General features: G+C 34.1%; 1 protein-coding gene across 6 annotated transcripts in view; it reads right to left on the bottom strand.

The window, feature by feature from the left end:
• LOC114330643 (kazrin) overlaps positions 1 to 26,309 on the bottom strand; it is a 490,500-nt gene that overhangs the window by 287,541 nt on the left and 176,650 nt on the right. The gene's annotated exons all lie outside the window — the stretch shown is intronic.

Genomic DNA, 26,309 nt, shown 5'->3' on the forward strand with positions numbered 1-26,309 from the left:
TGCAAATAAAAAAAGGAAATAGAGTTTTCAATAATATTCATAGATTGTTTATTTAAAATTAATGACATGGTATTTAATCAGTGGCATAAGGGAAGGAAAAAAGGTGATTTCATCCATTATAAAAGGTATGGGCCAATATTTTTTACAATAAGATACGGTCGAATGTTCGAATATAAATATGAATTTTACAAATAAAAGGCAGATTTCGAGCACAGTTATTTAATAAATCTTGCCCAAGTATTTTCGCTTCCAGAGCATCATCAGGGGTATTTCGTCAAAAAATTTTGACCATATTTAGGTCATTTACTTAAAAAATAATAATAATACAAACAACACACACTGGACAAAGAACAGATTCAAATAATTGAAATGGTCTACATTTTTCGGCGTTTGAAGATACAATGCTGACCATGGAGAGGGATTAACAGTTAAAACGCTATAAATACATCACCATTCGTCTGGTGAGAAGCTAAATGACACTGATAATATTAGTAAGCGGTAACCTTCTCATAATAAATATCAATGCTGGAATTTTGGATTTAGTTGACTATTTATTTCAATGTTTATTTTAGAATTTTGTGTAGCTTAAATCAATAATTATTTTACTGTAAAGCTCACTACACTGTGTATCTGCTTTGTTCTTGCTTTGCCAAGGACCTTAAACAATTTCATAAGAGAGCTTTTTCAATCTTCAATATTACCATTACAATACTAGTACAAGCATGTGATTCATGTATAAGTTTTCTTCTTCTTCTTCAGGTGCCGTCCTCGTTCCGAAGTTTGGCTATCATCAAGGCTATGCGTATTTTTGATACCATAGATCTAAATAATTGGCAGCTGCTGCACTTTTACCAATCTCTTAAATTCTTCAACCATGAAGGTTTTCTTCTGCCAATGGATCTTTTACCTATTATTTTTCCCTGAATAATTAATTGTAGTAGCTGGTACTTTTGTCCCCTCATTATATGTCCCAAGTAATGCAGTTTGCGCTTTTTAATAGTAAGCGCAAGCTCTTTCTCTTTCTGCATCTTTCGCAACACTTCCATGTTTGTCACTCTCTCTGTCCACGATATTCTCAGTATCCTGCGGTACATCCACATCTCGAATGCTTCTATTTTCCTTGTATCGATCTTTTTCAGTGTCCAAGCTTCCATTCCATAGAACAGAACTGACAGCACGTAACATCTCATCAGGCGAATTTTAAGATTTAAACTTAGCTCTCTTCCGCATAAAACTGTTTTCATTTTGGTAAAAGTAGCTCTAGCTTTTTCTATTCTGATCTTGATTTCTTCAGAGTTGTCGTTGTTTTCATTAATCACAGTTCCCAGGTAATTATATTTTCTAACACGCTCAATTCTTTGATCATGTACGGTTATGTCAGAAAAATTTTGTGGAGATTTCGACACCATCATTATTTTTGTTTTTTTGATGTTAAGTGATAAACCGAACTTTTCGCTGCACTCTACTCTTCTGTTTATCAGTGTTTGGAGATCTTCCGGGGTTTCTGCTATTAATACTGTGTCATCAGCGTATCTCAAATTGTTTATTAAAGTGCCATTTATTTTAACTCCTATATCTTGGTCAGCAAGGGCTCTGTTTATAATATCTTCTGAATATAAGTTAAACAATGTTGGCGAAAGTATAAGTGTTAACTAGTAATTATTACTTACATATGGTTTGGTTTGGCATATGAATTTTAATGTAGCTCAAAGATGTGAAATGAAGATTTCATCGTGAACTGTGAAAGAAGATACTTCAATCGGAGAAAAATCTAAGAATCACCATACTGACAAAGCACTTGGACCGTCGCCATAAAGAGGGGAACAAAATTGTTCAACAATTGAGATTATTTCTTTAGATGCGGTTTGATGTATTTGCAAAAAAGAGAGCTCTGGTGCACTACGTGCTTAATTTGTAATCTGGTTGTATGTACATGATGTGTGCGCTGACAGAACACTTGGAAATACCATGAACGCTTTAAAAGTAAAATGACATGCATGCGTTGTGTACAGATAGAAAATATAGAAATAAATAAAGAAACGGCGATTAATTGTCTTTATGCTCAGGCTACTCTTATGTTACTATTAACCGAAAAAAATTCCCAATTGCGATCAGAAAAACTGTAACCATACCTATACCTATTCCCAGCTTTGATAGATGCTGAAAATCTTTTAGGTATCATATAAGGTAAAACAGTTGACGGTTTATGCAAAGTAGAAAAAATATCTTTTGGAGGAAAATTGGAGATTTTTGAAATGGAGCGCGCCGAACCGGCAAAAAAATCGGATAAACACGCATATTTAACAATTCAAAAATGACGGTTTAAATTAAGGTTAAACGCAATCATTCTTTAGAATCTTGAAACGGAATATATAAACTTCAATTTAAGTATCTGACAACCTCAAAAATATTTACTTAAATATGAGTTTTTAGGCCTCGAAAATGCGTATTTTCGCATTTTTCAGATGTTAAATCGCCTATAACTCGAAAACTATCAATTTTTGAGAAAATTTACAAGATACCTTTCTTGTTTAGAATGACCCACAGAACTTAAAAATATATGTTCCGAAGCAAAAAAACGTGATCTTTTGTATTTGTTTAAAAAAATTGTTTAAACAATTTTTGCCCAAAAATTCCGCCCGGTACCCTTTAGATTTGATTAAAAGGGACATTTTTGAACAGGAATCCACAAAGAATTTTCCAGACGGGAGCGGTCTCACCACATAGACTAAATCTAGTCTAACAAATTATGACATTGTAAAACTTGATCGGAGCTTGACTGGCCAAACTCCGATTTCATGAAATTAAGTTCGACGTTTGCCTCACCAAATTAGTCTCTCCTAGGTGTGACGAAAATGCTTTAGTCAAATGCCGAAAATGGAGTTAATTTCGCAGTTTGACTAAGGCCGTAAGTCAGACCTGAAGACTGACTACAAACCTAGGACCGCTAGAGCTCAGAGATTTGACTATAACATAATATGTATATTATATAACTCTCCAAAATTAACGCGCCACCTCATAATATGTCCCACAAAGAGGCTGTTTTTCTACTGCACAGTCAATTGGATTTCGATAATGTTTTTTTTACAATTCGGGTCTATTTTCAAGGAAATACTGCCTTCACGTTTTCTGTGAAATTTTAACGATTTAGCCGTATACAGGGAGTAAAATAAAATTGTGTTTTTTCAATCCTGTGAAATTTATTACAAAAAACGCTTATTAAATGATTAAAATGATATCGATACCTTTATTACTAAAAAGAAAACACGTTTAAATAATAACGTGATTTTAATGAATTTTAATACTTATTATGGTAGGGAAGCCCAAGCGGGGATTTTGCAGGTACCTACTCGAGCGCCTCAGATATCACCCTGTAAATGTACCTCTACCATTTGGCTCTTAATACAGGGGAGTTCGTTAAGGGGTGTCTGAAAAAAAATATTTCCTTAGAAAAACTCGAAATCATCAAATTATGGTAAGATAAGTTAAGTACATGCAAAAGAGTGCATATTTAAAAAATCTGACGATTTGAGCGGGACGTAAGGAAATGGGCAAGTCACAAAATTTCACACAAAAAAAGCGAATATTTCGCAAAATGGACGTCAGATCGAAAAACTAAAAAATACGTGTTCAATATATTTTAAAAATCTATCTAATGATACCAAACGCGACCTCCCACGGAGATGGATGGGGGTAAATTTAAAATTTAAATACAAACCCCGCGATATTTCGCGAAATGAACATCAGATCGAAAAACTGCAAAAGACACGTATTCAATATTTAAAAAATCTATCGAATGGCAGCAAGCACGACCCCCCACGAAGTTGGGGTGGGGAGTTTCTTTAAAATCTTAAATAGGAGCCCCAATATTTATTGCAGATTTGGATTACTTACGCAAAAATAAGCAACTTTTATTCTAGACATTTTGTCGAATTATGGATCCATGCGCTATAATCGGAGAAAAACATTGTTGGAAATAAAAAATTAAATTAAAAAGTGGAAAGTCCCCCACTTTATAGAAAACTTAACTTAATTTTTTTTGGTTTTAGGACCTACTCTTCACAACCCAATTGGTCCTCAGAACGCGCGAGAACTGCAAAAGCATACTTTCCTCCCCTACTATTAATGGAATATAAGCAGTTAGTTGGCTATTAAAAATCAAAAAATTGCTGCTTTTTAAAAGAAATGTTTTAGACTGACAATATTCTTTACAATTTAATGAACTGCTGAGATGCTTTACCTATGTTAGTTGACATGTAATGTTTATCGAGAAATCTGAGCTGAGATGAACGTGTGCAGACAGTTACTTTAGCTGATGTAGGATTACGTCATCGAGAAATAAGATTGAGGTTAAGAGTATCTCGTGCTACTACAATTGTTCAACGTTTTAGACAAACAAACGACCATTACGAAACGGCCTGGGTAAGAAAGAGGAAAAGTTACCACACCACGCCAAGATAAGTTTATCAGGCTTCGTGTTATAAGAGAACGTTTTGTTACAATACATTTACAAATATACAAGCGGCAGTTGTTAATAATATCAAAATAGTAGGAAGACTATACATATAAAGGCGTCACATTGAACAAGATTTCCATGTCAAGATACCAGTCAGAGCACCAACTTTCACCGTAAATCATCGTAGAAATAGAATGCAATTCCCAGAAAAGAAAATAATCGTTTCGTTTTGATTCAATTCTAGTCTTTTGCCATCCTCTGACACCTGATGTTTCGGAATATATTCGTTGTCAAAGAGGTTTTACAAGAAGATTGAATTGCACCACATCGAAACGAAAAAGAACTGTAGACATTAAAATATTTGCAGCGGAGTATGGTTAGACTGTCCTCTAACAGGGAATGATAAAATAAGTGAAAAATAATTTCGACCACGAATCCAGTAATCTGTTGACCGAGGTACACTAGTACCAAGCGGCGCCGCTAGGAGAACACTCCAATAATGCGTCGCAGATTACTTTAATGAAACGTGGTCATTTTGTACTCTAAAACCGAGTAAGGTATGACAAAAAAGAAAATAATCGTTTCGTTTTGATTCAATTCGAGTCTCTTGCCATCCTCTGACACCTGATATTTCGGAATCTATTCCTTGTCAAAGAGGCTTTACAAGAAGACTGAATTGCACCATAACGAAATGAAGAAGAACTGCAGATATTAAAATATTTGCAACGGAGTATGATTAGACTGTCCTCTAACGGGGAATGATGAAATGAGTGAAAAATAATTTCGACCACGAATCCAGTAATCTGTTGACCGAGGTACACTAGTACCAAGTACCCAAGTACCGACGTATACTAGTACACCTATTCGACGGCTAATAAAACGCTATGGACTATTTTACAATACGACCAATGATTTTGTTCAATGGAAGATCTATAATGGTTTGGGAATAGCTCGAGTGGACTTTGTTGCTTTATTAAGAGGTTTCTTAAAATGTGAAAGATATCTTACGAATGTTTTTTCTAATCATGTAGTTCCAATTACTCCTTAGATAGGAAATAACTTTCTTGTAATGCATGATAATGCACTATAACATGCTGCACGTGAGGTCCGTGATTATTTAATTGAGGTTAGTATACATACAATGACCTATGAACTGGCCACCTTGCAGCCCTGATCTAAATCATAGAGAAGTTGTGGGATATACGACGCATCACTATGTCTAGTCTTTTTAACCTTCGGATGACCAAGCGGGGGAAATTGTGACCCCAGCGTATGTTTTTCTTTAATAAATTCAGAAGTATTTTTAATTTTTAACTCATTATTTTTTTATTTGACTTAAATATCATTCTAGATATCCTCATATTTTGAAATAAAAAAAAATCTCTATATTTTACGAATAAAAAATATATTCTGAAGTTGATGTTTAGTAAAATAGCGTCTATTATGTGTAATTACAAGTAGTTTTACGCTAATGACGTCGACTTTACAAAGTAACAAGACAGTTACTCAACATACACACTACACATGACACTAATACTCATTTTGTGACTGGCTGAATGACATAAAGTCCATGCCAAAAAAAAATTAAAAATTAAAAAAAAAAAACTTTATTTTTTTGTTATTTGTCATTTTTGACATTTTTGACCTGGGGTCATTTTCCCCCCCTTGGTCATCCGTGTAACAAAAAAATGTTGGTCATCGGAAAGTTAAAGAAGAAATTATGAATAGAGGCAGACTTCAAATCTTTTCTAAGTATTTTAGAGAGTGAGAACTTGTTAAAGATTATTTCCGTTATGTTCTAAATAGACCTAAAATGTAAACAAAATAATCGAAATCAAGTAAAATGTTCAATAAAATAGCTTCAATTTTCTAGTACATGGAGAGTAATAGATTTATTAAACATTTTTTTTTTGGTTTAAAAAGGAAACAACAGTCATCATCATCATCATTCTCTTTGCCTTATCCCTATGCGGGTCGGCTTCCCTAATTGCATTTCTCCACACAACTCTATCTTGGGTCATAGCAATGTTAATCCCCTTTACCAACATGTCCTGCCTTATCGTCTCCCCCCAGGTCTTCTTTGGTCTTCCTCGCCTACTCCTTCCAGGAATCTGCACTTCAGCTATTCTTCGTATTGGGTGATTAACGTCTCGACGTTGAACATGACCAAACCATCTTAACCTATGCTCTCTCATTTTGGCATCAATTGGTGCCACACCTAAACTTCCCCTAATATACTCATTTCTAATTTTATCCTTCTTTGTCACTCCACTCATCCATCTAAGCATTCTCATTTCCGCCACATGCATTCGTTGTTCCTCTTTCTTTTTCACTGCCCAACATTCAGTTCCGTGCATCAAAGCCGGTCTTATGGCTGTTTTATAGAATTTTCCCTTCAGCTTTTTCTGTCACACAACACACCACTCGCTTCTTTCCACTTCATCCATCCAGCCCTAATTCTACTGCATGCATCTCCATCTATTTCTCCATTACTCTGTAATACCGATCCTAGGTACTTAAAACTATTGCTTTTCACAATCATTTCACCATCCAAAGATACCATTTTATTTGTAGTAACTCCATCTTTAAATGAACATTTCAAATACTCTGTTTTTGTCTTACTAAGTTTTAAACCTTTTTCCTCCAGAGCTTGTCTCCATAGTTCCAGTTTTTGTTCTAAGTCTCTTTCACTATTTCCTATTAAGACTACATCATCAGCATACATTAGTCACCATGGAATACTACCCTGTAGTTTAGCAAAAAGGAAACAACAGTGTTACATATAAATATGTATGTACACACACAAAAACTTATATGGAATCACCATGTATTTCAAAGTAATATTTATTTCTTATGAAAAAACTTGTTATTGTTGCGAAGAATAAAGGATTTTATTAAAAATAAACAAATTAAGACAATCGGATAGTAGAGCTCGGTACGGTATAGGTTATTTGCTTGAGCTGAAAATTGAACGAAAATAAATAAACTAACTTTTGCGTCCAAAAACGAAAATATGCCTAATTTGGGGTTATAAAATTTACAACGACGAAAGATTATTTGTCTTGTGGAGTAAATAATGTTCTCAGAGAGACATAGCTGTAGAGCAAGGCGTAATACAAGGCGTTCTGTCCAAAACCTATGCTAGGTAACAGGAACTAGGAAAGCTCAAAAATAAAGCAAGGGAAAGTCGCCAATAGTAATAATGGCTCTCCAAGATCGTTTAATTGTCCAATCAGCTGGAAGACAGCCAACAATTTCTCACCTGCAGCTCCAAAGGCAGCTTTTGGAAGCTACAGGTGTAACTGTTTCAGTTGAAACGATAAGAAGAAGAGTTCGTACCAAGAAGTATATAGCAGAAGACCGTTATGGGTTCCCGAGTTTTCCAGGCAGCACAAGATTGATCGCCTAAATTGGTGTCTTCACCACCAAAACTGGAACATTGGGAATTGACAAAATGTGCTATTTAAAAAAAAGTCAGTATTTGTGTAAAATCAGATGACCCACGAAATCGTGTATTTGGAGGTCGAGGAAGACAAGCAAGAAGGAAAACTGTCAGATCTGTTCACAAGTATACAAGGGAAAATGTAATGTTCAGGAGAGGAATTGTGATCCTTAAAAAAACTCCGTTAATTTTCATCCAATCAACTTTAACCGCTCACAGGTATGTTGATAACCTATAGTCAGGCTCTGGAGAGGTGCAATAGGACAAAATTTAATTTTATTGCATGATAATGGACCTCTACATACCATTAGAGTGACTACAGATATCATTGAAGCAGAAGGTATCCCTTGTCTGGAGTGGCCTGCTTGCTCACCCGAGCTTAATCCTATAGAGCATTTGTGCGATATGCTTAAAAGAAAAATTAGAGCTCGCCGGGATAATCCACAAAACACCGCACGGCTAGTACAAGCTGCTCTTAAAGGATGGAGCAACCTACCACATCAAAATGTTGATAAATTGATTAGGAGCGTGCCCACGCAAACTGAAGTTTGCATAAGAACTAGAGGTGCTAACACTGACTACCACAAAATACAAAAAAAAATAAATAAAAACAATTTAAACATTATTCGTTTTACATTGAAATTTTGTATGCTATTGACTTTAAAACTATTTTCAATTTGTTTGTTAAATACTTTATTGTTTTATTTAATTGTTATGTATTTGTTATTAAATTGCTTTAAAGTAAATATTGTTTGACTTCGTGTGTTTGTTTTTTTATTAAATTCGCACGAAATAGTAAGAAATATCAGATGATTTCATATAAGTTTGGGTGTGTGTACTTCATAAAACCAGCTTTTTCTGGTTATTAAACGTAACAAAGTTTAAACAAGTTCATAAAATAAAAGTTTACGGTTGGTGTTGTATTTTGGAAAATAGTTTTATATCAGTATGGAAAAGAGAAAAACAGTAAAGACTACCACCAACTCAAATAAATATATAGAAAAGTTATAAAAAGTCACAATATGAACAAAATATGATCAAAAAATAATTTTTAGTAATACAAAATAATACCGGATAAAGGAAAAATCGTGTAATATAATTTTATTAAAATTGAGCCATTCGTGACCAAATTATAGAGATCCTAAGAAGGATCAATAATTTATTTAAATATCGTCAGTCGACCCAAACTTCCAATTGAAAAGATCTTCACATATGCACCGAAAGCCAAAAACCGAACGTTATTGCTCAATTTCCATTTGATAAGATATTCCTAAAGCTGAAGGGTTTTCGAGTCATTCCAGTGGCAGTGAAGTCAGTAGGTCTCAAGGGTCAATGAAAAATAATTAAAATTGGATATATTTATAGTAAAACTGTAGAAATAAACAATCCAAAAATTCCAGCAAGCCTCTTACCATGTTAAGAATTGAACTAAATATCGGGAAATAAAATTGGAAGAATAATTTTGATGAGTAAAACAGATATACCTACAAAATAATCTTTCTATTTAATAAATTAAATAGACTAAAATAATTTTTTTTGCAATTTCGGACAAAAGTGTTTCTAAATGAAGTTGAAGTTCTATGAAATGTGCGTAAAAGTACAAATATTCATACTTATATAAATACATACAGTGCTAGTCAAAAGTCCGTACCCCCCCTCGTATCTTTTGAACGGTTATACTTATATTAGTGAAATTTGGAGGGAGGAAATAAACGGATTTAGGCGTCTTAACTAGTTATGACAGGTGACGTAATAATGACAGATGACGTTGCAGCGCCACCATGACAGATAATTTTAAATGGGACCTTATGGCAAGTGATACCTCGTTTGAAAGGTATTGAAAATACCTATTCAGTCATACTAATTTTGTTTGAGTTTAAGCTAAGTTTGATGAATAAATGAAATAATAGAAAGTTGTAGTTTCGCATTTAATTAATAAAAATTCAAACCTCCGCCTATGATTACTTGTCAAAAGGGTTGACGTTGACGTAAAAACTATTAGAGAACTGAAAAACGTGAACTTTTTTGACAAAAAATTATTAATTAAATGCGAAACTACAATTTTATATTTATTTCATTTATTCACCAAAATCAAAATCAATTTATATCCAAAAAATTAGTATGGCTGAATAGGTATATTCAATACCTTTCAAACGAGGTATCACTTGCCATAAGGTCTCATTTAAAATTATCTGTCATGGTGGCGCTGCAACGTCATCTGTCACTATTACGTCACCTGTCATGACTAGTTAAGACGCCTACATCCGTTTATTTCCTCCCTCCAAATTTCACTATTATAAGTATAACCGTTCAAAAGATACGAGGGGGGGTACGGACTTTTGACTAGCACTGTATATAAATACCTATATCTAGCTGAGGATTAAAAATTAACACTACGCTTAAAAAATGAGATTTGCATGGAAACATTTCTGTCAATCGCAACAAGAAAAAAAATGGATCCCATTTAGTTTAAATTCAGCAAACATTATTTTTTTATAAAGGACCCCGCAGAAACCTTATGGGAAATGGCTCTCTGTCAAATGCTCTGAAACTTTGGATTCTGGTAGTCCTTGATGTGTAGGACAAAAGACTCAATGGGCGCGTAGCTGCAAAAAATCATGGTTTTAAGATATAAGCCTCTGAAGTTATAGGTACAGTGAGGATGTTTAAGTTGGAATAAATTCATTTTCTCGAGAATGGGCGACTATTAGGGCAGTCAATGAGGGTATGTGGCCCGAGTTCCATCCTACTGTATTTGTTATAGTCAAAGCCCGAATTTCAGGCACTCCTAGGTTTGACTAGGCAATCCTCAGGTCTGACTGACGGTCTTAGTCAAAGCCCGAAATAAATTACAGTTTCGGCCTTTGACTAGTCAAACCTAGGAGAGACTAAGTTGGTCAGGCAAAGGTCGAAATTTAGTTTTATGAAATCGGGGTTTGACTAGTCAAACCCCGATCAGCTATTAAAATGTCGTAATTTGTTAGATTAGGTTTAATAAAACGTCATTTTTTAATTTTAATGTTTAATATTTTTATATTTTCGTAATTAAAATAAAATAAATAGTGTTTATTCTCACATGTTGAGGCATTATGGCATTTAGAGTTGCACAATATGTACGTTAGACCCTTTTTACACTTACATAATTTGAAGAGCATTTCTTATTGCAGTAACATTTTATAAAGCCTTGTCCTCCAAATTTAGAATCTTTTGTTCTTATTTCTCTTAGAGGCATCTTTACGTCTTGAACATCTTCGAAATTAAGAAAATTCTCTTAGCATTCTCTTATTTGATTTCTTGAACAAATAATGTTTACTGTTCCGTATTTCGTAACACCTCTATATACACCGCCAATTGTTTTAGCTGTTATGATACCCAATATATTTAGAGCATCTCCTTTGGCAATATCAAATCTGGGGATAGGTATTGTTACACAGACAGAAAAGATTAAAATAAATATAAGAAAGGCGATTGAAGATCTTCATGACCAGGCTATTGCTATGAAACAATAAAGTGAAAAAAAATTTCCTCCAATTTCAATCGAAAAAACTGTAACAATACCTATCCCCAGCTTTGATAGAGCCAAAGGAGATGCTCAAAATATTTTAAGTATCACACAAGATAAAACAATTGACGGTTATATAGAGTTAGTACGAAATACGGAACAATAAACAAACTTGTTTCAAGAAATCAAATAAGCGAATGCAAAAAGAATTTTCTTAATTTCGAAGATGTTCCAGACGTTAAGCTCTCTCTAAGAGAAATGAGTACAAAATATTCTAAATTTGGAGGACAAGGCTTTATAAAATGCTACTGCAATAAAAAATGCTCTTCAAAAGTGTAAAATATCTAACGTATTGTGCAACTCTAAATGCCATAATGCCTCAACATGTGAGAATAATAGTTATTTATGAAACAGTTCGTGAAGTATGCTTTTTTTGAACGCACGCGATGTTTAGGGTACGAGCGGCAACGGAGCGAGTGCTATACATCGCGGAAGTTCGCAAAAAGTACTTCACGCACAGTTTCAAACAATATTTTATCTACGATAAACAAATAAAAAAACTGTAACTCCTCGTGACTGGAATTCATTTCTATTCTACAATTTTTAGAACTTTGACATTTAAAAATTGTAATTTCTTTCAAACCACAAAACTGTCAAAATTTTTGTTGTAATTTATTGCTCATTATGTCATCACCATAACAACGCGAAAGTTAAGGATATTTGATTATATGAAAGTGTGTCAAAAACAGTGCGAAAAAATAAATCCCATTTAAAATACATTGTTACTTCACGCACACTTTAAACCCTTCACGCACTGCTATCTATAATGACAGTTTTCACAAACTAAAAACTTATACATAATATGACATAGAATAGAAAACACTATTTTTTTATTTTAATTACGATAATATAAAAATATTAAATATTAAAATTAAAAAATGACGTTTTATTAAACCTAATCTAACAAATTACGACATTTTAATAGCTGATCGGGGTTTGACTAGTCAAACCCCGATTTCATCAAATTAAATTTCGACCTTTGCCTGACCAACTTAGTCTCTCCTAGGTTTGACTATTCAAAGGCCGAAACTGTAACATTATTTCGGGCTTTGACTAAGATCGTCAGTCAAACCTGAGGATTGTCTAGTCAAACCTAGGAGTGCCTGAAGTTCGGGCTTTGACTATAACATATCGATTTACGTGATATTTTCACAGTAAGTAGGGAATAGCCCAAGAAACAAACTCTACCCTATGCCGATGTGTGCTTTTGTCTTGGGGGCGGTTCCCACCCCTTCTCGAGGGTGGAAAATTTTTTGCTTAAATAACTACGGAAGTTGCTAGAGAACCTAATACTAAGCAAAAACTGTTCTATAATTTGTTTTCGAAAACTCAATACTTTTGAGTTATTCCTGGTTAAAAATTGGCCATTTTCATTGAAACATAACACCTTTTCACACGGTTTCTTGCGAATACCTTAAAAACTATGCATATAACTAAAAAAACTATATAAAACATTTTTGTAGCTTATAAAATAACAAAGAAATTCTTTCCTTTATGAATCTTCTAGTTATAACACAAAAAAAGATATGGTAAGGGAAAAAAACTTGTTTTCTTGGTGCATGCTCAAATCAGTGTATTTAACTTGAAATAACAGAGAAATGGTCGATTTTAGGTGTATAATGCTATCAATAACTTTTGTTGTGCTTAAAGCAAGCAATATTAAATATGCAAGCAAAATATGCGAGATAAACTGTAAAAAATTTGATGACTAACGTATTTTAAGAAAAAAATGAGAAGTATATTTAACCCCTCATCCACAAGAATTTAAACGCATCGTTTTCCTTCTACAATACATTTAATTATATTGTTTTTATGTTCAAAAAGTTGGGCGGGTTTAAAATGAATAGTTTTTGAAAAAAATGAGATCAAATTATTGAGCGCATTTTTAAATTTTCTTAAAAATCTTCCTATTTCTCCATGTAACTCGAAAATTTCAGATGTCAAATGTCAGAAAGATGTCAAAAAAAAGATACCATACAAAAAATTTTTGTATGGTATAACTACATTTAATGTAGGTTTCCTCTAGATAAACATTTTGATTTTATTTTTTATAACAGTATCTCTTATCATTTTCAGGTTACATAGAGAAAAAGAAAGATTTTTAAGAAAATTTAAATATGCGCTGTATAATTTGATCTTATTTTTTTCAAAAACCATTCAATTTAAACCCGCTCAACTTTTTGAACATAAAAATAACACTGTAGAAAAATGTATTGTAGAAGGAAAACGATGCATTTAAATTCTTGTGGATGAGGGGTTAAATATACTTCTCAATTTTTCTCTTAAAATTCGTTAGTCATCAATTTTTTGCAGCATATCTCGCTTAGTTTGAATGTAATCGACATTTAATACTGCTTATTTGAAAGGACTTTTCAAGCACAATAAAAGGTATTGGTATCATTATACACCTAAAATCGACCGTTTCTCTGTTATTTCAAGTTGAATACACTGATTTGAGCATTCACCAAAAAAACAAACTTTTTTACCTCCCATATCTCTTTTTGTGTTATAACTAGAAGATTGAAGAAGGAACGAATCTCTTTGTTTTTTATGAGCTACAAAAATGTTTTTTATAATTTTTTTAGTTAGATGCATTGTTTTTAAGGTATTCGCAAAAAACCGTTTGAAAAGGTGTTATATTTCAATGGAAATGGCAAATTTTCAACCACGAATAACCCAAAAAGTATTGAGTTTTCGAAAAAAGATTATGGAACAGTTTTTGCTTAGAATTAGGTTCTCTAGCAACTTCCGTAGTTGTTTAACCAAAAAATTTTCCACCCCGGAGAAGGGGTTGGAACCGCCCCCAAGACAAAATCACACATCGGCATAGGGTAGACTTTGAATAAGGAGATATTTTCAGGCTATTCCTAAAATTTTATTAAAATCCATGCAGTAGGATAGAATTCGGAGGTAATAACCTGTTCTTGCTCTCATTGACTGCCCTATCTGGAGATAAATTACGAATCAGGTCGATTTTTTTTAAATTATAATATTTTGGCATATATATCATACTAGTGACGTCATCCATCTGGGCGTGATGACGCAATCGACGATTTTTTTAAATAAGGATAGGGGTCGTGTCATAACTCATTTGAAAGGTTATACAATTCTCTATTCAATAATAGTATGATATATATGCCAAAATATTATAATTTCACAATAAAAATCGACCTGATTCGTAATTTATCTCCAGAGTTGCCAATTCTCGAGAAAATGAATTTAATCCAACTCAAACGTCCTCATTGTACCTATAACTTCAGAGGCTTATATCTTAAAACCATGATTTTTTGGAGCTTTGCGTCCATTGAGTCTTTTGTTCTACACATCGAGGACTAAAGAACCCAAAGTTTCAGAGCATTTGACAGAGAACCATTCCCCATAAGGGTTCTGCAGGCTCCTTTATTTTTAGGAGCGACGACACAAGACATATTATCTAGATACAAATACTGGTTAGTGTTTATTTGTATATAAAGAACCTAAGCTTCTGAGAAAATATCGAACAAAGTAAGCATAAAAAAGGTCTAATTATTAGTGATGGGAAAAACCTAATACTTTCAAGAATTTAGAACTCAGTAACCGAGAACTTCTAAGAATCGAGAACTTTTTCGAGTACCAAGAGCAGTATTCATTTTTAAAGTTGATTTAAAACAAAAACTGTTTTTTTTTTTTTATTTTTCAATTCCTGATTTGTTTAATAATTATATTCGTTAATGATCCTCATACTCACTGAAATATTTTTACATAAATTTGATCAGCTAAAACTGGTCGTTTTTATGATCTTGAGAATAAGCACGTTTTCTTTGCTGAATACAGTTCCATTGTGGTTTTGTTTGTATCCGAAATTTTCATTCAGTTAGATTATTATATCTATTTATCTTATAAGAAGAAAAAATTTACCCGGCAAACGTGGAGTACGACACGGTTGTGTTTTGTCACCCAGTATTTTTAATCTGTACTCTGAAGAAATGTTTAGGACGACTTTGGGTAACGGACAAGAGGGAGAAAAACTAGGCGGAGAAGTAATCAACAGTATCAGATAAGCTGACTATACAGCCATTCTTTCAGAAAACTTACAAGATCTCCAGACATGAGTAAATCTAGTCAGTCAAACAAGTTATCTTCTTCTTCTTCAAGTACCATCTCCGCGACGGAGGTCGGCAATCATCATAGCTATTCGGACTTTGGAGACGGCTGCTCTGGAAAGTTCATTTGATGTACATCCGTACCATTCTCTCAGGTTACGCAGCCACGATATTCTGCGTCGCCCTAGCATGTTCCTTTTTCCTTGAATCTTTCCCTGCATTATGCATTATGCAAGCAAGTTATGGGAGGGGCCTTCAAATCAATATTTCAAAGACAAGGTTTCAAGAAATAGTAAACATGTTGATGGGCAACTTCTGAATCCGGACACGGCACCTAAAGCTGAAGAAAAGTTTATTGTATTATTTGATCTCTAAAAATATTATTTGTTTACAAAACCAACTTCTCGGTTCATAATGGTAAGCGGCACCCACAGTACCGAGTACCGAGGCCAAGTACCATAAGAAAATGTTGACCACTTGCTTAAGCGTCGTTTAAACACAACGATAAGTCACAGCAACTAGTTGTGATAACAAGTTGAAACGCTGTTTAGACGCTGCGATTCAATGCGATACCACCTTCAACCCAACTCCAACTTTGATAAGTTGTGCGATGCACCGTTTACACACAATGATAAGTTGCAACAACTCGATTGACCTTGATAAGTTGTTTGATTTATCGCTGTGTTTAATCGACCCTTAAGGGTCGTTTAGGAATACTTCGGTTTGAGTTCTCCAAACATTTCGAGAACTTTCAGGAATCAAATATTTGTCGATTCTTGGTAGTCGAGAACCCCATCAATACTTATAATTTAACAACTCGGTTTCAAATAAAATGGGTTTCTGATAACTATGCTGTGATTTTTAATTAAAAAAGAAACCTGACTCCTTTCGTTTAGATTAAATAAAAGTAGGACGTCTCTTAGAAAGATAAAGCCAAGTTTCATGCCGCAATAGGCAACGAATGCCTAAGCCCTTTGAATGTAGGAGAAGAAAGTCTTAAAAAGAAGCATGTCATAAAAAATAAGTGGGGTTAAAAATTTTCAGTCACTCACATTAAAAAACAAACAATACATTACAGATTTAGAGCAAATAGAAGGTACGTTTAAAATACTCAATACAAAAAGGAGGTATATCTACCCCATAATCACAAAGAGATGTAAAAAATTCGTCAAAAATAACGAATCAAACTCAACAAAATAATTATTCACATCGTGTCTTGTGATGTATTTTAAATATGGTAAGATAAGCTTCTCATTAAAGAATTGGGGATACCAAATAAAATTGTCAGGATGGTAAAGATGACGATGGAAAACACAACAAACGAAATAGCATGGAAAGGGTATACATCCAAAAAGTTTAAAACCAAGGAAGGATTACGACAAGGATACCCACTATCAACAACTGCATTCAATCTAACATTGGAAGGAATAATCAGGAAAAGCAGAATAAACATGCAAGAAACGATATTTAAAAACGGCCACCAATGCATAGCATTTCCAGATGATCTGACGCTATTAGCAAAAAGCAAAAAAGAACTACAACAATTAATGAAAAACATAATAGCAGAAGCCAAAAAATTCGGACTTAAAATAAATGAAGAAAAGACAAAGTATATGATAATGGGAGAGATAAAAAAAAAAGAAAATAACATCATAGTACAAATATATGGAGAAAAAAATACTCGTTCAAAAGAGCCAAAGAAATTATTTACCTGGGAGCCAAAATAGATGAAAATGGTCATGAAGAAGGGGAGATAAAGGCAAGAATAGCTAAAGGAAATAAAAAACATGGAGCATTACACACATTATTGAAATCCAAATACGTATCAAGAAAATCAAAACTAAGAATTTATAAGACTGTTATCAGACCGACAGTAAGATACGCATGCGAAACATGGGTGCTCAAAAAGTCAGAAACAGACCTTTTAGAAAGATGGGAGAGAAAGATGCAAAGAGATTATATGGAGGTGTGAAAATAGAAGGTCAGTGGGGAAAAAGAACCAATAAAGAATTCGAAGAATTATATCAAGAGCCAACGATCTCGACGACGATCAAAGCATAGAAAATACGGTATTTGGGACACATCGAGAGAATGGAAAGTAAACGAATGCCAAAAATGGTACTCTCACGGAGACCAACAAAGAAGAGAAGGAAAGGCAGACCCAGGAAAAGATGGAAGGACAGTGTGTATGAAGACTTGAGGAAAAGTAACATTCGAGAGAAGGAGATGGAGGGAGGTGGTGAAGGAGAGTAAAATAGACTGAATTGTAATTAAATAAAATTTATAAGTTATGTAACTTATATAAAGTTATTTATTATTTATGTCATCAGAAATTTAACCATTTTAGCCCTAGGCCTACAAGGCCTGTTGCGTTTAATAAATAAAAGATAAGCTTCTAGGACTTGGGCCCACACTTAAAAAGATATATTACCTCTCTCAGGAGACTTTTTTATTCCATTATTCCTGTCGAGTCGGAAAACTCGTTCCTATTTCGGAAAATTTTGGAGATGGCGGTGTTTTGTAAATATAGAAGTTTCTAAACTTTGATACATCCGTCAACTGGAGTTAACCCTTAAAAATTTGTCGGACAATATTACCAGTTAATAAGCAAATATTTTTATCAAACAATCCTGCAAAATCAGCTGTAAGGGTATAAACTTTATGACTCCTTTATGATGCCTGAGCCCCTGCACCTTGAGATCCCTTCCTAGCTTTACTAATAAACTACTTGCATGACGCAAAAAATGTCTTCGATCAAAAGCAAATCTCCTTAATCAGTGATTCTCAGTTTGGGTTAAGTCAAGGTTTGGGAACAAGAGAAGCAATAGTAGCAACACAGATCCAAAATTGTTACAATCAGAGGAAAAACGTGTTCCTCTGCTTTTTAGATTACGAAAAGGCGGTTGATCGTGTCCAACACAACAAGTTAATGCAAATCCTCATGAAACTTTATATAGACCAAAAAGACATTAGATTTATTGAAAACTGGTACTGGTATCAAATGGCACAATTAAAAATGGACAATTCTATATCCAAACCCATATATAAGAAGGGGTGTTCGACAGGGATGTGTGATTTCCTCTATTTTATTTAACATTTATTTGGAAGCCATATTTCAAGAGTCTTTGGAAGATGCAGAGCTGGGAATCAACGTAAATAGATTATTGATCGACAACATACGATATGCCGATGATGGTGTCTTAGTTTGTGACAACATAGTCAATATTCAACAACTTGTCACTATAATCGGAGAATATAGTAAGCGAATGGGATTAGAGATTAAAACCAAAAAGACCAAATTCATGATCATTTCCAGAAACTTGGATTCACTTGAAAACTCCACCATAACACTGAATACCAAGTCCACTGAAAGTGTGAGCAAATTTAAATATCTCAGAACGTGCCTTTTTCGAGACTGGGCATCGGACAGGGAAGAAAAATATCGCATTGAGTAAGCTCGACAAGTTTTCGTTAAATTCAGGGAGGTACTTACCTGTTCAGAGTTTGATCTTCAACTGAGATCAAGGTTTACTAAGTGCTACTACGTATGGTCGGTTATGCTATATGGGGTAGAGAACTGGACACTCAAAACGAGGGATATAAACAGATTAGAAGCCTTCGAAATGTGGCTTTATCGCCGGATTCTAAAGATACCATGGACTGCAAAAGACACAAATGTAGATGTCCTTAAGAAATCAACCAAGCAGAAAACGTTTCGAAACCATCAAGAAAAGGAAAACGGCATATCTGGGTCACATCAGGCGAAACGAAAAATACCAGTTCCTTCAACTTATAATCGATGGTAAAATTAAAAGCAAGAGAGGAATAGGACGCAAGAAAATGTCCTGGCTCTGAAACATAAGGCAATGGACAAGGATTAACGACATACAATCCCTATATTGCAAGAAAGAAAGAGTTAATGGGAAATGTAATCGCTAACATCCATTAGTGGATGTGCATCTGAAGAAGAAGAAGAAGAAGAAGAAGAAGAAAAAGAAGAAGAAGAAGAAGATCTCCTTAATCATTTTTAGAGTAGGACCCCATCTGACATGAATTATTTCGTTTCTGACTTTAAGCTTCTTCTTTTTCTTCTTTTTGTATAGACAGACTCTGTCTGTTTTTTCATTGTGCCTCTATTAAGTTGTCGTTCCATCGTTTTCGTGGTCTTCCCACTGATCGTCTTCCTATTGGGGAACCGTCTCTCGCTGTCCTGACTACCCTATTTGTTGTCATTCGGCTTTTATGTGGTCATTCCATTCTATCCTTCTGTTTTCTTACCCAGTTATTAATGTTATCCACCTTGCATCTCCATCGTATATCTATACTTCTAGCTCTGTCCCATGGAGTCTTACCATCGATTTTTCGAAGGGTTTTTATCTTCTGAGCCTCCCGTAGCTAGGTAGTGTGATGCCTAGGTATTTAAACTCCATCACTTTTTCTATTATCTGACCTTCCAGTTAAAATGTACATATTATTGGATCTGCTGTTATAACCATGCATTTTGTATTTTTTGAGGAAATTAACATGTTAAATTTTCTGGCGGTTATGTTAAATTGGTGCATCATACGTTATAAATAATCTTCGCTTTGAGAGATTAGTATTGCATCGTCTGCATAACAGGTTATTTTAAGTTGTTTTTCTCCCATTCGGTATCCTTTTTAAGTCTTACTTTTTTTATTATTTCGTCCATGACCAGGTTAAACAATAAAGGATTTAAGGAATCACCCTCTCTTATCCCACTGCCGGCTTTAATTGGGTCAGTTAGTTCATCTTCCACTTTTACTTTTATTGTGTTGTTCTGGTAGATGTTTTCGATCGTTTTAATTATTCCTAGAGGTACCTCTCTCGAGTTTAACAAATTGAATAACGTCCTTTAAGGCAGGCCGCACATCAAAGAAACATGAAACGTAAATTACGTTTCATGGAAATAAAACACTGCTAAACAAATATACGTCCGGCTATTTATGAAACTCTCCGAAAATAAAAATGTATCATGAGCATGAATCAGACTCGTTTCATTGGTAGGCGGACTTTGAGATTTGTTTAGCAGTGTTTTATTTTCGTGAAACATGTTTTACGTTTCACGTTTCATGTTTTTCGTTTCATGTTTCTTTGGTGATAGATAGATAGATAGATAGATAGATTTATTTAACTACTTTACAAAAAAAAATTGTTTGTAGCAAGTCAAAATTACAAAGTCAAAATAAGGAATATAAAAATTAAAAGGTATATAAAATCACAAGGTATATAAAACAGAAATATAAAACACAACTTATAAATATGTATCACAAACAAGAATATAGATTAACAAAAAATATTTTGTGTCACGGTAAGCATTTCAGTAGATGTTCTGCAATGAGTCATATATTCTTCCGAGCAATAAAAGCAATGTTTCAACAGATACCTTTTTATTACTTTTTTGAAACTGTTACAGCTTAGCTGTTTAATATCTTTTGGTAAAATATTGTAGTAGTTATAATTAAGACCATTTTTATCTGAAAGACGCAATCTAGAGCGATTTGTTCGTAAATAGTGAGAGTATCGCGTATTGTGAACGTGAACATCAGACTGCTTTGTTAAATGGGACCTTTTTCTGTGAATTTCAGTCAGAACTTGATATATCAACAGAGTGGGTAGCGGCATAATTTTTAATTTGATGAAGAGAGGTCGGCAATGTTCCAGATAACTAACCCCTGCTAAAATCCGGATAGCTTTCTTTTGCATCCTGAAAATTTGAAGAGCATTTGTTGAATTGCCCCATAAGATTAATCCATAGCTTAGGTGTGAGTGAAATAAAGAAAAATGTGTCACCTTCAATGTCTCAAAGTTGACAACCCTTGCTAGTTGACGAATAAGAAACAATGAACTAGACAGCTTCGCCTTTACTTGTGAAATATGAGCCGACCAGTTCAATCGATTGTCTATGGTTATTCCTAATAGTTTAGCAGTGTCTTTGTCATCTGGATCGCCATGTAAACCACTTGCAGATATAATCAAGTCCTGCGTTTTTTCAGTATTGAGTTTTAGTTTGTTCGCAGCAAACCATGTGCTAGATTTATCAGAGACTTCCTCGTAAGCCATTTTTAAATCCTCATTTTTATTACCTGATATTATGTATGTCGTATCATCCGCAAATTGTACTGATTTGTACGGAGATATGAAATGAGGCAAATCGTTGACATATATAATGAATAAAAGAGGTCCCAAGACCGAACCTTGTGGGACTCCATGTTTTACGGGTCGAAAATCGGAGAGATAACCTTTAGACACTACAGCCTGGTGTCTACCACATAGGTACGAAGAGATAAGCTTAAGAGGGATACCTCTGATTCCATAATAGTTTAATTTGTGGAGCAAAATGTCATGTGAAACGCAGTCAAAAGCCTTCGACAAATCGCAGAGAGAAATTGCTATGCGATTGCCACGTTCAAGCCCCTCAATCACCTCGCTCACAATATTATATACCGCGTTTGTAGTAGAACGAGCACTTCTGAATCCATATTGCGAGTTGCTAAAATAACTTTTAGACTCAAAATAAGAATATAATTGTTGTTTGATCACCTTTTCAATCACTTTCCCGAATGTAGAAACAATGCTTATGGGTGTGTAATTGTCAGATTTCGAGGAATCACCTTTTTTATAGATAGGTAGTACCTTTGAGTATTTTAGTGCTTCTGGAAATACTCCAGTTGATAAAATTAAGTTAATAAGATGAGTGAAAAGGTGTTAAAACTATTTGGTAAGTTTCTTTTAAAATTTTGCTATTAATTTCGTGAACGTCCTTACAATTGGAATTATTAAGAGATTTAATTATTTGAGAGATCTCATCTTCCACAACGGGTCGGAAACAAAAGGACTTACTCGGGGAAGGATAGTTTCTGTAACTGAAGAGGATATCGTTATTAATAGTGGGAAGGGATGTAATTATATTCTCTGCGATTGTAATAAAAAATTGATTTATTTCGTCTGGAGATAGATCTGGTTGTACCGAACTGGATCTTGTATTGCCTCTTTCGAAGTTTAATATTTTCCAGCAGTCTCTAGGTTTATTATTGGAGTTAGTAATAAAACCAGAGTAAGCCGACTTTTTAGCATTTTGTAACTGCCGATTATATTCATATTTTTGTTGTTTATATAGTTTGAAAATATCGGGATCCTTAGTGACATCTGCCATGTGTTTAATGAGAGAAAGATTAGATCTGTAAGACCTTAATTCGTCATTAAACCATTGCACGGGTGTTATTTTAGCAGTTTGTCGTACTTTTTTTAATGGAAAAAACTTTAATATTAAGTTGTTATAAGTTTCAGTTAAAAAGAACATCAAGACATCGGGATCGTTATTGGTGTCATAGAAAAAGTCCATCTTTGTACTAGCTAGTGCATATTTAAGCTTCTGCAAACCAGAAGAAGTAATAGACCGTTGAAGTGATTGATTAGTGTCAACAACTTTAAGATCAGAATCAATAGATATAAATTGTGCTCGATGGTCAGAGAAACAAGGTTCAAATACGCCCACCCTGTAGATATTTTCAGAAAAGTTAGTCATAATGTTATCGATGCAACTACTGAATTGAGATGTGATTCTAGTATAATCGTTTATCGTTATTTCTAGACCAAAAGACATTAACAGATTTTGAATATCATAAGAAGAGTCAGATTTAATTTTAAAATTTATATTAAAATCCCCAAGTATAATCAGTTTGTCTGCTTTGTTAAGTAAGAATGCTATAACATTCTCAAAATTCACCAAGAACAAGTCACAGTCACCATTACCTGATCTGTATACAGTTAAAACATTGGTTCTCATTGAAGGTATATAAATTGCACAAAACTCTGAAGTTTGCTCTACGTTATATTCATTTAGATTAAGAGAAGAATACATAAGATTTTCTTTTACATAAATTGCAACGCCACCTTGCTTCTTTTCAACCCTACAGAAAAAGTTAGCTAGTGAAAAGCCGGAGATGTTAATTAATTTTAGATTTTCTTCAGTTTGCCAGTGCTCTGAAAAACATATGACGTCATAGAACTTTTTATCCGCAAGAAAAGCATTGATCATATCGACTTTATTTGATATACACTGTAAATTGACATGAAACATGCTTACTGTGCCTTGTTGAATTAGGTTATTTTGAAAATTTGATGGAGGGTTAACGGTCGTTTCTTCATCCTTCATTTTATTTGAGTATGTGTTGGACGCTTCATAAAAAACCTGCTTACATAAGAGCCTACGGGCCATAGTTTTGGGTCCATCGCTAAACCAAAATGTTGTTCAAAAATTGAGACTTTAAAGGATGAATATATGTTGGGATGCTTAGCCGTTAAGGACGTACATATCACTTCTGGAAAGTGTTTTTCTAACATCTTCTTAAGATTATCTGCCGTTGTATGCTGGTTTACCCTAGTAACATGAAGATGACTAAATTTTGGGACACCACTGATTTCAGAGTTTTCATTATTGCCAATAACAATAGGTCCATTCCTTCTTTTATACCTAACAGTTTTCCATTCTTGCCCATTATTATTTGGAACTGGAACCGAATTTTTACTCTCAGTATTTATCAAATTCTCATCGTTTGTTAAATTAATGATATCTGAACATTTTGCCTCCGTTTGTATTCTTAAAATATCAGCTGATAATTGTTTATTATTTTCGATTAAGGAAACAACTTGTTTATTTTTATTGGTACTATTTTTAAATAGAGTTTTGTTGGGGAACTCCTTTCTTTATCAACAACTAGACTTTCATTTACAGCAACATTTTTTGCGGGTGTAGTGTTTTCGTTTTTTGGATATATTTTACTGCTAGACTGTTTCGGTCGTTCAAAATTTGGGTCTCTGTTTGAATGGTTGATTGAATTCGTATTTTGTTTTGTAGATGGCGACTGATCAGATATTTGCATATATTTAAATAAATCTAGTTGTTCCTTCAATAAATTTATCGTAATTTGTTGATTTGATATTATTGTTTCATTCTGATTAATAATTTTCTTTAAGTACCTTATTTCAGTTTGTCTCGGATCCTCATCGTCAGCTTCACTATCCAAGGTTTTGTTTGGTGGATCACTTAACCTCACACTCTCCTCACAGCATATAACTGTCTCATCATCGATATATTTGATCGATTTTAGTTGCTTCAGGCAGCCACTATGGGATAACGTTCCACAATTCGCACATAATAGACCACTTTGTGCAACTTTATAACACTTTTTACAACACTTAACTTCCGAGTCGTAAACACGACCGTTCTTCTGAGGCGCCATGTTTCTTTTTTTGGTGTGCAGCTTGCCTAATGTGGCCTTGTCAAATGCTTTCTTAAGGTCCACGAAACATAAATATGTCGGTTTGTTGTATCCCAACGACTTCTCTTGAACTTGCCTCATTATAAATATAGCGTCAGTGCATGACCTTCCCGACATAAAACCTTGCTGTTCTTCTGCTAATAGTATAATTTCATTCAATTTGTTTTTTGTTATCACTTATCGCTTTGGTTGTTAATTTTAATGTTGTGTTTAATAAGTTAATTCCTCTGTAATTCTCCGGGTCCGATTTGTCTCCTTTTTTGAAGAGAGGTATTAGGATGCTTGATCTCCATTCTTGTGGTATTCTGTTTTGTTCTATTATTTTTTGTGTTAGTTTTAATAGTTTAGTTAGATCTTGTCTTCCGTACTTTAGGAGTTCGTTCAATATTCTGTCCTCTCCTGGAGATTTTATATTTTTTAATTTTCTTATTGCTTCCTTTACCTCTCCCTCCTCGATGTTTATTTCTTCATTTGTCCTAACTTCAGGTGTTGGTGGTTCATTATCGTCGGCTTTAGCAAATACAGATCGGAAGTAGTCTGCCCATGTTTCTTTCGGAATGTGTTTCGCTTTTATTAATTCGTTCATCTACTTTCTTTGCCCTCTGATCATTCTCCATACTTCTTTTTGTGTTCCGTAGAAGTCGTGTTCCGTCTGTTTTGAGAGACTCTGCCAGGGCTCCCTTTTTTATTTGTCTCACTAAAGTATTCGTTTCGTTCCTGATTCGTTTGTAGTGGTTATATGCCTGTTGTGTTTGTTTTGTTTTGTATTGTAAAAAGGCTTTCTTGTTTTCTTCACATTTTATCTTCACTTCCTCTCTAAACCTCGGGGTTGTCGTCTTTAATATGTGAGTGTTCGTTACTTTTCTCTCTCCAAGTGATTCTGTTGCAGCTTTGATTATGTTATCTTTGAGTTTTTGCCAGCTTTCATCGATGTTATCGTTTTCTAATCTTCCATTCTCAGCAATCTTCTCTGATATTCTTTTCCTGTATAAGTATTCCGTGGATTCCGTATTCGACTTTGAGTTTGTTTGTGTTGGTGCTGCCCTCTTGGGTGTGAAGTATTTCATAATGATTCCTATTTTACGTAATACTAGGCTATGGTCGCTTCCTACATCTGCTGAGTTGAGGCATTTTACGTCGATTATTTTTGATGGATGTATATCTCTGTTGGCTACAATATAATCTATCATAGATCTTTGTCCACGGGCATTATTGAATGTATATTGGTGTTGGTCTTTGTGGTAAAAAATGTGTTGTTTATTCTAAGTTCGTTATTCGTGCAGAAGTTTATCATCAGTTCTCTATTTTCGTTTTTAACATTTTCATTGTGTTTTTGCTCAATTCCGGGTATTACTTGGTTACCCATTCGAGCGTTAAAATCCCCAAGTATTATCATCTTCCCTCTAACTTGATCTACTACTTGTTGTAATTCGTCATAAAAGATTTCCCTTGACGTTTGAGGCTT

The sequence above is a fragment of the Diabrotica virgifera genome, chromosome 2 (genome assembly GCF_917563875.1).
Source record: "Diabrotica virgifera virgifera chromosome 2, PGI_DIABVI_V3a".
Taxonomy (NCBI): domain Eukaryota; kingdom Metazoa; phylum Arthropoda; class Insecta; order Coleoptera; family Chrysomelidae; genus Diabrotica; species Diabrotica virgifera.